Source organism: Dendrobates tinctorius, unplaced genomic scaffold, assembly GCF_039654945.1.
Source record: "Dendrobates tinctorius isolate UK_male_01 unplaced genomic scaffold, ASM3965494v1 ptg000007l, whole genome shotgun sequence".
Lineage (NCBI taxonomy): Eukaryota > Metazoa > Chordata > Amphibia > Anura > Dendrobatidae > Dendrobates > Dendrobates tinctorius.
In genome coordinates this window covers 53,485,786-53,499,757 of record NW_027361675.1, presented here as the reverse complement: position 1 = coordinate 53,499,757, position 13,972 = coordinate 53,485,786, and the positions used below count along the sequence as shown (strand labels likewise).

General features: G+C 47.9%; 1 protein-coding gene across 2 annotated transcripts in view; it reads left to right on the top strand.

The window, feature by feature from the left end:
- GTF2IRD1 (GTF2I repeat domain containing 1) overlaps window positions 1–13,972 on the top strand; it is a 190,039-nt gene that overhangs the window by 4,557 nt on the left and 171,510 nt on the right. Inside the window, exon 1 of one of the 2 annotated variants that reach the window (XM_073574753.1) lies at window positions 11,133–11,469. The exons of the other annotated variant lie outside the window; for it this stretch is intronic. The gene's annotated coding sequence lies outside the window, so the exon portion shown is untranslated. Of the gene's footprint in view, window positions 1–11,132; window positions 11,470–13,972 lie in introns of those variants that run through there. 2 annotated transcript variants of the gene reach the window in all.

The window sequence follows — 13,972 nt, the reverse complement described above, 5'->3', positions numbered from 1 at the left end:
TTTATCGCTTTACCGGCACTACCGAATGCCAGGACTCTTGCTCAGGTTTTTGTTAATGAGACTGTGAAGCTTAACGGGTTCCCTCCGATGTGGTGTCAGATCGGGGGAGCCAATTTGTTTCTAAATTCTGGAAAACGTTCTGTACTCGACTGGGGGTGCAGCCATCCTTTTCCTCTGCATTCCATCATCAGTCGAATGGACAGACGGAGTGCACTAATCAGAATTTGGAGCCTTACTCCGAAAATCAGGATTGTGCATCTTACTTACCGTTGGCCGAGTTTGCTAATAGTAATCATCGCCAAGAATCTACCTGCAGGTCACCGTTCTTTGGTCCATACGGTTTCCATCCACAGTTTGATAATTTTAGTGGGGAAGGGCTTCGGGTGTTCCTTAGGAGGAACATTTTGCTTCGTCACTCTCTTCAGTGTGGGGGGGATTCACAGTAATTTAAAGATTATGTGAGACAGGTAGAAATGTATGGCTGACAGAAAATGCACACCAGGTCCGGACATGAGAGTGAATGACTTTCAGAGCTGTTCCCTGCTGTACTTCGTGCACTGGAGGGGTTATGGTTCAGAGGAGAGGATGTGGGTTTCAGAATCAAAGGTGAATGCCCCTAGATTGGTTCGTTCTATGCCTTTCATCTTGAGAAACCGGGTTCTGAGTGTCCAGAGGCCACTCATAGAAGGGGGGTACTGTCACGGGTGTGTCAGGTGTGACAGACAGTCATCCTGGATCTGGCTGTAGAAGGTCATTGTGATTAGTTCAACAAGAACCTTCTTGATTTTTGCATCACTGTTCTGGAGGGATTTCCTTCTCCGTCTAGGACCCAACAGTTACCTCCACCTTCTGCTGCTAATTAACTCACCCCTGCTGAAGGTTTAAATACCTCCAGTTTCTTCAGCATGGTTCTGGTGTTAGCTCCATTTCCCCTCTGTCTGGTTGGAAGTACTAGCAGTCAGCTAGTGTCTCCTTGGAGGATTGTTGGCTTGATATCTCAATCATCTTCTCAAGCTAAGTGTATCCCCTCATTCGTCCACCCTCTCTGTCTTTAGTTGTAGTGGGGGCTAATTAGTGCTCAACCCCGTCCCCTCCATATCTAGGGCCTATCGTTAGGGTCAAACAGGGATTAGGTTCCTGCTCGGTGATAGGTGCAGAACCTATTTAGGGACATTTAGGACAGACAGCGTATTGTTAAATCTACCTGGGGGTCTCCACTCCGCCCTTCCTTATTGTTTGTGACTCGCCCCCAGAGGCCGTGGGGTACTCGGTGCCAGGCTCGTTGATTTCAATGGGAGATGTCACAGTGGCAGTGACCCGGTCTGTGGCCTCAGGCGGTCAATGTAAAAGGGGTGGAGTGATGGGGATAAAGTTGTTGAGATGATTCGTGACGCCACCTGTGGTTTCTGGTCAGATTGACCAGCGCTGCAGGGTTGCTTCCCTGGGACAGATGGTGTGGTGCAGCAATGATGTTGTAGGCCTCCACAGGTAGGGCTGTAGTCCCAGGGCAGAGTAGATGAGGTTGGCAAATGAGGAGATAGTGAGAAGTAGATGGTACAGTGTTAGGCAGAGAGATGTAGCAGTGCTGAGTGGGTTGATGCAGGAAGAAGGCAATGAGACAGATGAATGCAGTTCCAGTTCTTTTACTCACGTTCTTGGCACAGACAGGTGCCCACTTCAATGCTGCGGTCTCCAGATCAGGGGTGTAATGTAAAATGTACTGTAAGATATGTATGTTAAGTAACCTTTGATCTTGCTGGAACCTTCCAGAATCCTCCATTCTATGTCGATAAAGTATGATGTTTCTGTAACATGCTAGAAATCTCCCATTTCACTCTACTTAGGACATTGTTGACTGTCAGCTTGCAGCATTCCCCCTCCCCCCCTTAGCAGCTGGTTGTGCTGGTCTGCCTGCATCTGAAACAGGACACCATCCATTTCCTGTTGTAGCTAGGATGTGGATTAGCTAAGGGACAGCATTTCTTTTGCTCTCAAACATGAGGTTGAATAAAGGTATAAGAAATATTAAAAGAAGCTCTAACGTGCACTTCGCTCGTGCCAGAGATATAATAACTACATTTCTGCAGAGGGCACGAAACCAGCTTTCTAACCTCTAAGTTTCACGGCTCTAACCCCTCCAGAAACTGAGATATGGATAGCTCCCAAAATGGAGTGTCTTAATTATGGCATGTTTGATGTTGTCTTATTGGGTTTGATAAACTACAACCAATGATGCCATATGTGTGTCTATACGAGCTTCCATCGTTAAGATATGGTTATTATAAGTTTTTATATAAATTGCAACTTAGAGAGTAGGGGGGTTGACCCTCTCCAAACCACCCCTTTCATGAGGTCACAAACCCAAAGTGATAAGGTATTCCCTCCCAAAATTCATTCAGTTGTAGCTGGAGATTTGGTGCTGACAAGCCGTGCAGATGTCTTGGGATGTCTGGTTGCTGCCCATCCCCCAGCCACATGGTCTGCCTAATACCAACTAAGCACATGTAAGTGTTAATCTCTGTTTTCTTAATCCTTGTTATTTTTTATATATTTGCATTGTACATATTTAATGTCTCAATTTATAGCAACTTTTATCTGTGTAATCACTGCCCACATTTTTGGAATAAATGATAAAATTATCAGTCTGCCTCCATGCTCTAAGAAACGAACAATGCGCCTTTTTTAATCGCTACTAATTTGGGGGTTTGCAACGGACCCTCTTAATTAACTCTTTGATTAAGTCAATTGTGGCTGGTGGCAGCGTGGTGTGTGGTTGGTTAGGCTAGTTGGCAGTATGGAAGGGTCTTAGATGCTGAATGAGTGGCCGAGGCCCACGCATTGATAATTCCCTTACTGTAGTAGCCTAACTGTCCGTGCACAACAAGCAGCCCATCCGGCGACTATTTATCCTAGGTGCAGTTTCCTGACTGACCTGAGGGTAAGGGGGGCGCCGGAGAGCTGCGAGTTCCAAAGTGGAACAGAGAAAGTGGGATATACATAAATCCCCGCAGTTCTTGGAAGGTTGTTAGCAGTGGTGGGGTATCCAAAATAACCCCCCTGCGGTAAATTGTTAGAGCAGGATTAGCTTGCTGTGTATTTTTTTCACATGGTACCAGTGGTGGGATAACTAAGATAAGCCCCCACTGTGCCTGTGATAGACGTGTGCCGGCAGTGCGTTGCATCCCTCCGTCCGCTGACATACCCATGTCAATGGTGGGACCGTCACATACTGGGGGCACAGGGTGTGCTTTTCATGTGCTTTTGTCACAAGGGGCTCAGCCAACTCCCAGGCAGATAGAATTAACCTTTCCAGCTCTCCCTTTCGTGTGCCTGTTCTGAACGTGTCCTCACTAGCGCTTAAACTGAAGTACTTGTAGTTGTGTGTTAAACTCAAGTTCCTCCTCTCAGATGTTCCTTGGAACTCTACTCGCATGACAAGTGACTGTAGCCTGCTTCGGGGACTCCATCCATCATGTCCCAGCTCACACATAGGTTGCCACCGTGTCTTCAAGTCTTTTGTGGGAATAGAGTGGTCACAGCTCCTATTCCTCCGGTGTCTGCTGCTGGAACATTAGTTTCACAAACAGCCTCGGGAACCGGACCCCGGCCATGTGCTTCAAACTTCAGGAAGGGTTCTGCTCTGACCCTAGTCCTTAGTTCTCTTCTCCGTACGTTCCGCACTAATCTTTCTTCCTTCTGAAGAATCAGGCTTTCTATTTCTCTTTCCCATGCCAGCAGCTCCAGGTCACTGAAGTCTGCTGCAGCACCTCCTTCACTCCATCCCTCTCAGGGGATCTTCTCTCACAGACTGACTACTTCCTAACATTCTCCCGCTCTCATGTGCAGTCTAAGCTCCACCCACCTCCCAGCACTCTTCGTGTTCCAAGCAGGGAGCCATGAAGGTTGCTCTGGAATACTACTGTGTTTGTGTGGGATGTGAGTGGTGGAGTCTGGTCAGGTGTTCCATCATACCTGGAGAGTGGGATACTACACCTCAGGAGGAGGTGCAGTACCTCTGTGGCGACTGAACCCTCAGGGGCGCCACATACCCCCTCCGTTAACCGCAGCACATCCGTGGGCTGTAAACAAATGAGAATTAAGATGTTATCAGAACATACAAAAATTTTCTTTTTAGATTAACAATGTAAAAACTGCTTCTCTTAAGGAGAGGACTAAAGCTTTAACGTTGCATAACAAATTTACAGAATAAAGTGCTATTGGCAGTGACCGTTACCAAGAAGTTAACTACTAGATCAAGTATTACCATCTTTACTTCAACACATTTTTCTTTTGTCATTCACATTTTCACATTCTGCTACTACTTCTAGACCCATAGGTGACAACCGTTGCTCTAGGTTCACCACCTGGTTCAAATCTTTATTCAAAACATCGTTATTAAACATTGCTCCTAAGCTAGATTCTGCAAGATTTTCACTCCTAATCAGAAAGCTAAACATTGCTACCAACATTTTCAAGGCACATTATAAAATACTTCACATTAAAGCGTCTATAATTCTTGCAAGTGCTGGACACCGCTCCCAGCCGGGATTTCTTGCAGTGTCCTTGGGGTTGGAGCAGAACTCCAGGTCTGAGGAAGTCCATGTTTGAAGAAGGTTTGTGTAAAACCAAGAGAGAGCACCTTAAGAGGTGCAAACTATTTACAGGGAAGTTTGCGAATCATTCCCAGTTCATGATCACTGCAGTTCTGATTTCAGTGCAACAAATGCCAAACTGAGGCAAAACTGAAGAAAACAGCAAAAAAACAAAAGCAAACTTTGAGGCACAACGGTGCCAATACCCTCCTGGGTAACAGTTCAGTTACTGGTAAATGTACTTAGTGGTTTTGTCACTTGTATGATGAAATGCGAGGATAACAGATCTCTGGTAGGGGAAACCCGTGATGCATGGTAACACCTACCAGCAGTTCAGATCCCTCCGCTGAGATCAGAAGACACCGGATGGGACGCGTCTGCTCCAGCTTTGCTCTTTTCAGCAGGGACGTTTTCCACTTCTCCATCACAGTCAGCTTAGCGTCTTGGAATTGAGAACACAACTCCTCCATTTGTTCCATGCGGAGTACCGGCCTGTTGCATGCGGTGGACGGAAACTCAGGGGTCAACCCGGTTGCAGGGGCGGCGGTCGTACCTGACGTTTCCCAATGATGTTTTGGCTCCGGTGTAGGCACTGGACGGCAGCCGGTGGCAGTGGTGGTTGCTGGAGCTGGTTAAGGAACTGCTGAGGCCTCCGATGGGACCTGCGCGTCTGCGCCAGGTCCAGGCAAGATCACAGTCTCTGCCTCACATTCAGCTCCCGGGTCCTCGGGTAACTAATCCTGGCAGGCAGCACCCAGCGGCGGTGGCAGCGTGGAAGTGGTGACAGGCACTGCCGATGGCATAGCAGCGGCCGCGGGTTTCACAGGTACTACCTGGGCTGGAACTGGTACAGCAGCGACGGGTACCGGTGGTGGAGGTACCGTTTCTGCAGGCCCCTCCTGGGTGCGCTGCCGATCCAAGGCCTGTAGAGCTTCCTGCTTCAGCCGCAGACTGCGGTTCAGCAGGGTGATTTCTTCCCCCAGCTGCTGGCAGTCCATCGTGGAAGCAGGGTTGGAGCCTTCGACTAGTGCACCGGGGAAGACAAGCTCAGCTTCCGAGCACTTCTCAGGCCTCCGTCCTTCTTCCATCATGGCGTATTGTAGTTCTCTCTTCTTCCTGGGCTCCTTTCCCGCCACAGGGCTTCGCTCCTCCTTCTTGGGGAGGCGCCTCCTTCCTCTGCCTCCATACCAAGCCAGTATATGAACCCCTCTCGGGGTGGGCCATGTTGCTGTTGCATAGAAGTTCAGGCAGGGGAGGCCCAGGACAGTTCGCGCTCTTTTCTTAGGGCCACCCATGTTGTCACGCCCTTCTTCACCGTGCCGGCGGCCATTTTGAGAGTCCATTTTACAGTCTGTCAATTTGGTTGTTTTGCACATTTTCAGGAATTTTAAGTCCAATAAATCTTCAGCACACAGGACCCAGTGGTACCGGGCTTTGTCATCCTGTTCGTGACGCCAAAATTGACTCGCCCCCAGAGGCCGTGGGGTACTCGGTGCCGGGCCCGTTGATTTCAATGGGAGATGTCACAGTGGCAGTGAGCCTGTCCGTGGCCTCAGGCGGTCAATGTAAAAGGGGTAGAGTGATGGGGATAATGTTGTTGAGATGATTCGTGATGCCACCTGTGGTTTCTGGTCAGTTTGACCAGCGCTGCAGGGTTGCTTCCCTGGGACAGATGGTGTGGTGCAGCAATGATGTTGTAGCCCTCCAGAGGTAGGGCTGTAGTCCCAGGGCAGAGTAGATGAGGTTGGCAAATGAGGAGATAGTGAGAAGTAGATGGTGCAGTGTAAGGCCTGGATCACACTTCCGTTTTTTTAAATCCGTCCAAATCCGTCGTTTTCCGTTAAAAAACGGATCCACCATGTTTTTGGCAGATCCGTTTTTTTTCCCCATAGACTTGCATTAGCGGCTACCGCGGATCCGTCAAAGAAAGGATCCAAACGGATCCGTTAGCATCCGTTAGCGGCAAAAAACGGATCCGTTTGGCGGACACAAAAACAGATGTGTGAAACAGGACTTAGGCAGAGAGATGTAGCAGTGCTGAGTGGGTTGGCGCAGGAAGAAGGCAATGAGACAGATGAATGCAGTTCCAGTTCTTTTACTCACGTTCTTGGCACAGACAGGTGCCCGCTTCAATGCTGCGGTCTCCAGATCAGGGGCTCAACCAACTCCCAGGCAGATGGAATTAACCTTTCCAGCTCTCCCTTTCATGTGCCTGTTCTGAACGTCTCCTCACTAGCGCTTAAACTGAAGTACTTGTAGTTGTGAGTTAAACTCAAGTTCCTCCTCTCAGATATTCCTTGGAACTCTACTCGCATGACAAGTGACTGTAGCCTGCTTCGGGGACTCCATCCGTCATGTTCCGGCTCACACATAGGTTGCCACCGTGTCTTCGAGTCTTTTGTGGGAATAGAGTGGTCACAGCTCCTATTCCTACGGTGTCTGCTGCTGGAACATTAGTTTCACAAACAGCCTCAGCGACCGGACCCTGGCCATGTGCTTCAAACTTCAGGAAGGGTTCTGCTCTGACCCTAGTCCTTAGTTCTCTTCTCCTTACGTTCCACACTAATCTTTCTTCCTTCTGAAGAATCAGGCTTTCTATTTCTCTTTCCCGTGCCAGCAGCTCCAGGTCACTGAAGTCTGCTGCAGCACCTCCTTCACTCCATCCATCTCAGGGGATCTCCTCTCACAGACTGACTACTTCCTAACATTCTACCGCTCTCATGTGCAGTCTAAGCTCCACCCACCTCCCAGCACTCTTCGTGTTCCAAGCAGGGAGCCATGAAGGTTGCTCTGCTACACTACTGTGTTTGTGTGGGATGTGAGTGGTGGTGTCTGGTCTGGTGTTCCATCATACCTGGAGAGTGGGATACTACACCTCAGGAGGAGGTGCAGTACCTCTGTGGCGACTAAACCCCCTGGGGCGCCACATTTGCTCTCCCTGCTTTTGTGCACCATACTTCTCTCTCATCCAGTGTCACATTAGGAAGCACACCCGCCATGTACCTATCGGTGTGTAATCTAGAAGCATATCCTCCACGTACCTAGCAGTGTGTAATATGGAAGCACACCCTCCAGTAGCGTAGCTACCGGGGGACAGAGGGGGTGGTGGCCCCGGGCCCCGCGCTCTGAGGGGGCCACCGGAGCTACGCTACTGTATCTGTATCGTCGTGCACAGCTCGCCGATACAGTTACATTCTGCGGCAGAGCAGGGAGAATCAATCTCCCTGCTCTGCCGCCCAGCCACCACGGAGCCCCTGAGCAGGCGGGCGGGCCCTGTGCCAGCAGTGGGCCCCCGCCCGTCATCGCAGGGTCAGCTGTATCGATATCTAGCCGATACAGCTGACCGCACTGATGAGAGAAGGAGCGAGCACTCCTTCTCCCATCATCCCCCTCTCAGCGTCTGACAAGGGGGGCGATGACGTCACTGCCCGGCGCCCACTGTCAGGAGATGAGCCGGAGCTTAGAGCAGCGCAGGAGCTGGGAGGAAGAGAGGTGAGTATTTATTCATTCTATGGAGGTGCATTATTTTACAGTCTGCCTATGGGGGGGAGCTGCCTTACCTATCAGTCTGCCTATGGGGGGTGCTGCCTTACCTGTCAGTCTGCCTATGGGGGGTGCTGCCTTACCTGTCAGTCTGCCTCTGGGGGGTGCTGCCTTACCTATCAGTCTGCCTATGGGGGCTGCTGCCTTACCTATCAGTCTGCCTATGGGGGGGTGCTACCTTACCTAACAGTCTGCCTATGGGGGAGTGCTGCCTTACCTAACAGTCTGCCTATGGGGAGGATGCTGCCTTACCTAACAGTCTGCCTATTGGAGGTGCTGCCTTACCTACCTGTTTGCCTATGGGGGATGCTGCCTTGCCTTACAGTCTGCCTATGGGGGGTGCTGCCTTACCTAACAGTCTGCCTATTGGGGGATGCTGCCTTATATTACAGTTTGCCTATGGGGGGGTGCTGCCTTACTAAGGCCTCTTTCACACTTCAGTTTTTTTGCATCAGTTCAAATCCGCCAAAAAGTAATTCAAGCGGATCCGTTGTTAACTGATGTGAACGGATGGCACAGGATCCGTTTTTAGAAGGATCCTGAAAATGCGGAAATTTAAAGGAAATGCTGGCGAGAGAGAGAGAGAGAGAGAGAGAATTTTTTTTTTTTTTTTGTCCGGCACCCAGAAAGAATTTCGGGTTAAATGAGTGTCTGGAGGATCCGCCACAGAAAACAACGTTACACGCTCCGTTTTGAAATCTTTGAGGATGGTGACGGACAGCAATTTTTGGCGGATCCTCAAAAAAAAACGGATGCAACGGACGGCAATCCGTCACAATCCGCCATTAATGCAAGTCAATGGGGAAAAAAACGGATCCTCAAAAAAAATTTGAGGATCCGTTTTTTTCAAAACCTGGCGGATTGTGACTGATTGTAAAAAACGGAAGTGTGAAAGAGGCCTTATCAGTCTGCCTATGGGGGGTGCTGCCTTACCTTACAGCCTGCCTATGGGGAGGTGCTGCCTTACCTTACAGTCTGCCTATGGGGAGAGCTACCTTACATACCAATCTGCCTACGGGGGTGCTGCCTTACCTATCAGTCTGCCTATTGGGCTGCTGCCTTACCTACCTGTTTGCCTATGGGGGGTGCTGCCTTGCCTTACAGTCTGCCTATGGGGGGGTGCTGCCTTACCTTACAGTTTGCCTATGGGGGGATGCTGCCTTACCTAACAGTCTGCCTATCAGGGGATGCTGCCTTATATTACAGTTTGCCTATGGGGGGGGTGCTGCCTTACCTTACAGTCTGCCTATGGAGGGTGCTGCCTTATCTAACAGTCTGCCTATGGGGGGATGCTGCCTTACCTAACAGTCTGCCTATGGGGGGTGCTGCCTTATATTACAGTCTGCCTATGGGAGGGTACTGCCTTACATTAGAGTCTGCTTATGGGGGGCTGCATTATACTATAGAGTCTGCCTATTGGGGGCTGCATTATACTGTAGAGTCTGCCTATGGGGAGTGCATTATACTATATTGAGAACTTTCTGGTGTATTATGCTATATTGAGGCTATCTAGGGTGTCATCATACAGTGTGGAGATTACAGTAAGGGGGCCATCATACAGTGATGGAGCAATCAAAAAGTTTGGGGGATAGTAAGGGGTCAGTATATATACAGTGAGGGGGCATTATACTGTGTATAAGAGAGCATCATACTGTGTATAGGGGAGCTGTACAGGGGGGACTCTGGACATTATTAAATGTAAAGAGAGCACTTATTGTAATAGGGGAACTTGGGTAACTGTGACTGTCAAAGGGGCACACAGAGGGCACTAATACTTTCTAGGGACAAAATGTGGGCACTGTTTTATAGGGCACTTGCACCCAGCATCACTATATTATAGAGGATTGTTTTAGAATTGAAAGGGCACAGAGATCCACCCAGCAGGTGCAGTAATAGGGACACATACGGCAGCAGCGGCTCAGCATTGGGGTATCAGCAGGATGAGGAGTTTGTGCAGGTTGGGGAAAGATGGTGATGGGGCTGGAATATGAGAAGTAAAACGTGTCTTTCCTGTAGTCTCTGTAGCTGAGTCCTGGCTGGAGAGTTGTCATTGTCGGTCTGGGACAGATGGAAAAGATGTGAAAAGTGAACTATTTCATCAGAAAGAACATCGGTGGTAAGACACTATCTGTAACTCTGCTGTAATCACTTATATGTTCCATAGGACTGGTATCTACCACTGACCATATGGCGGTAATATCAATATTCTTTATATAGAGATTATTTTCAGTAACATCGCAGTCATCTGCTGAGGTTCTCCTACATCCACTATTAGTGTGCGTCACTGAGTTGTAATCAACGTTACCTGGTTAAGGGCCCACTCAGAAGTTTCGCCCCCCCCCCGAACCAAAACCCTAGCTACACCTCTGACACCCTCCATGTACCCAGCAGTGTGTAATCTGGAAGCACACCATCAAGATGCACACCCTCCATGTATTCAACAGTGTGTAATCTGGAAGCACACCCTCCATGAAGCCAGCAGTGTGTAATCTGGAAGGACATCCTAGATGTACCTAGCAGTGTGACATCTGGAAGCACACCCTCCATGTGACAGGCAGTGTGTAACCTGGAAGCACACCCTCCATGTACATAGCAGTGTGCCAGGCAGTACACCCTTCATGTATCTAAGCAGTGTGCAATCTGGAAGCACACCCTCCATGTACATAGCAGTGTGCCAGGCAGTACACCCTTCATGTATCTAAGCAGTGTGCAATCTGGAAGCACACCCTCCATGTACCCAGCAGTGTATTATCTGGATGCACACCCTCTGTCAGGATATGAACCCAGCAGCTCTTGTGCACTAGGGGGCATCTCTTCCCTTTGAGCAATTCAGCTTGCTGGAGAGTTCCTTACTAAACCAGATACTAGTTCCTGTGTGGTTCCTGATTGACGCCATCCTGATTATCTCCACTCCGAGTTCCTGATTAGCTCAACCCTGTGATCTCCTGATTGAACACCCTACTTAAACCTGGCACTGCACTGAATTCCTTGTGACATTGAGCCTTTAGTCTAGCTTCTTCCCACCTGATGCTTATCCTACTGTTGCTTCGTGTACTGACCTCTGGCTATATCCTGACTACAACTCCCGCTTGTCTTCAAGATCCTACTTCTGCTTCATGTACTGACCTCTGGCTATATCCTGACAATGATTCCTGATTATTCTCCCAACTACACTGCTGCTCCGGTATACCATCCTCTGGCTATATCCTGACTATGATTCCGGATTATTCTCCCAGCTACACTGCTGCTCCATATACCGACCTCTGGCTATATCCTGACAACGCTACCTGCAGGTGTTGCCCTTAGTGGTTGCAATATCACTACTCCAACTCAGGTCAGTCCATAACACCCTACATGTATCCAGCAGTGTGCCAGGCAATGTGAAATCTGGAAGCACACCCTCCATCTAACCAGCAGTGTGTAATCCGGAAGCACACCCTCCATGTATCTAGCAGTGTGTTAGGCACTTTGCAATCTTGAAATAAACCATCCATGCATCAAGCAGGGTGCCAGGCAGTGTGAAATTTGGAAGCACACCCTCCATGTATCCAGCAGTGTTTAATCTGGAAACACACCCTCCATGTACCCAGTAGTGTGTCAGGCAGTGTGTAATCTAGAAGCACACCCTCCATGTACCCAGTAGTGTGTCAGGCAGTGTGTAATCTAGAAGCACACCCTCCATGTACCCAGCAGTGAGTAATCTGAAAGCACACTCTCCATGTACACCGCAGTGTGCCAGGCAGTGTGTAATCTGGAAGCACACCCTCCATGTACCCAGCAGTCTGCTAGGCAGTGTGTATAGTTGTGCTCAAAAGTTTACACACTGCAGCAGAATTTTTCCTTTCTTGGCCTTTTTTCAGAGAATATGAATGATAACACCAAAACTTTTTCTCCACTCATGGTTAGTGGTTGGGTGAAGCCATTTATTGTCAAACTACTGTGTTTCTCTTTTTAAATCATAATGACAACCCAATATATCCAAATGACCCTGATCAAAAGTTCCCATACCCCATTTCTTAATACCGTGTATTGCCCCTCTAACATCAATGACAGCTTGAAGTCTTTTGTGGTAGTTGTGGATGAGGTTCTTTATTTTCTCAATTGTATATACGGCTTCCCCAGACTGGTGTCTACTGTTTGGGACCCAGTCCTTTTGTCTGCCCTTGTTCACACATTGAGGTCAACTTTGACACAAGGCAAGGTTTTTAATATTAGACACTGTAGGACTATCCCGAACAGAGTTACCGTGTCGTGGTGGGACGGCTTTCATGCTACTTTTGATCAAAAACAGTATTACTAAAAACTCTGTATTATTTAAATGCACTCTTGCTTTTACTTATTTAGTTACAGCAGGGTTTTTGCTCATTTTGTCTTTTGCAGGTTTTATGGCCAATGTCAACATGCATTTATATACTGCATGTGTATCAACTCAAACCATCTCAATTTTTGTATTTTTTTTTTTGTATTTTTGCATTCTGTGCAAGCTGGGGTGTGGCCTCCCTCTCCTGAGCTGGAAATTGTATATAAGGCTTCCCTAGAATGGTGTCTACTGTTTGGGACCAAGTCCTTTTGTCTGCCCTTGTTCACACATTGAGGTCAACTTTGACACAAGGCAAGGTTTTTAATATTAGACACTGTAGGACTATCCCGAACAGAGTTACCGTGTCGTGGTGGGATGGCTTTCATGCTACTTTTGATCAAAAACAGTATTACTAAAAACTCTGTATTATTTAAATGCACTTTTGCTTTTACTTATTTAATTACAGCAGGGTTTATGCTCATTTTGTCCTTTGCAGGTTTTATGTTTTATGGCCAATGTCGACATGCATTTATATGCTGCATGTGTATCAACTCAAACCAAGCTCAATTTTTGTGTTTTTATTTTTTTGTGTTTCTCTTTTTAAATCATAATAACAACCCAAAACATCCAAATGACCCTGATCAAAAGTTCACATACCCCATTTCTTAATACCGTGTATTGCCCCTCTAACATCAATGACAGCTTGAAGTCTTTTGTGGTAGTTGTGGATGAGGTTCTTTATTTTCTCAGATGGTAAAGCTGTCCACTCTTCTTGGCAAAAGTCTCCAGTTCCTGTAAATTCTTGGGCTGTCTAGCATGAACTGTGCCCTTGAGATCTCCTCAGAGTGGCTCAATGATATTAAAGTCAGGAGACTGAGATGGCCACTACAGAACCTTCACTTTGTTTTGCTGTAGCCAATAACAGGTCAACTTGGCCTTGTGTTTTGGATCGTTGTCATGTTGGAACGTCCAAATATGTCCCGTGCGCAGCTTCTGGGCTGATGATTGCAAATTTGCCTCCAGTATTTGCTGATAACGTGCTGCATTCATCTTTCCTTCAACTTTGACCAAGTTTCCTGTGCCTTTGTAGCTCATACATCCCCAAAACATCTGCGATCCACCTCCGTGATTTACAGTAGGAATGGTGTTCCTTTCATCATAGGTCTTGTTGACCTCTCTCCAAATGCAACATTATTGGTTGTGGCCAAAAAATTCAACTTTGGTCGCATCACTCTAAATTACCTTGTTCCAGAAGTTTTGAGGGTTGTCTCTATGCTGTTTTGCGTATTGTAGACCAAATCCTTTGTGACATTTGCGCAGTAATGGCTTTCTTCTGGCGACTCGACCATGTAGTCCATTTTTCTTCAAGTGCCTCCTTACTGTGAATCTTGAAACAGCCACACCCTATTTTCAGAGAGTCCAGTATTTCAACTGATGTTATTTGTGGGTTTTTCTTTGCATCCCAAACAATTTTCCTGGCAGCTGTGGGCAACATTTTTGTTGATTTACCTGACCATGGTTTTGATTTTACAGAGCC